Genomic DNA, 454 nt, shown 5'->3' with positions numbered 1-454 from the left:
CGGGATGCAAGCGGTTACTCCCTCTGGATGCGGGCCAGTGGCATTCGCCCAGATTTCAATCATCCGAAGCACAGAGTTCCGATGTAGTGGGTCCTCCTCAGTGCTCGCCTCTGGTGTTGCTTGAGTTAGGAGCAGGAACAGGTGGATGGTGGTGAAAGTCGTCACCATCCTTGCACTATTGGCGACCCCAGGTAGGCTGCTAGACAACAAGCTGGGGATGACTTGCCCGTTAAAATATGCGCATCTGAAAAGAAAACTTATCACCTAATTAGTATAAATGTATATATAGACAATGTTACGCCCGATTATCAATCGGGAAACCCTCCCCCTAACTCCTTCGGCTCAACCAATTATGGTGGGCCAGGAGGGTGCATGGCGGTGTGGCTGCTGTTAGGGAAATAAAGTAAGTATTAGGATAACTTCCTATTTTTTCAACTGTCCCAGGAAGAGGCGT

This window comes from Alligator sinensis, unplaced genomic scaffold (genome assembly GCF_000455745.1).
Source record: "Alligator sinensis unplaced genomic scaffold, ASM45574v1 scaffold1663_1, whole genome shotgun sequence".
In the NCBI taxonomy this organism is placed as follows: domain Eukaryota; kingdom Metazoa; phylum Chordata; order Crocodylia; family Alligatoridae; genus Alligator; species Alligator sinensis.
The sequence above is the reverse complement of the archived record's forward strand: the minus strand, read 5'-3'. Positions refer to the sequence as shown.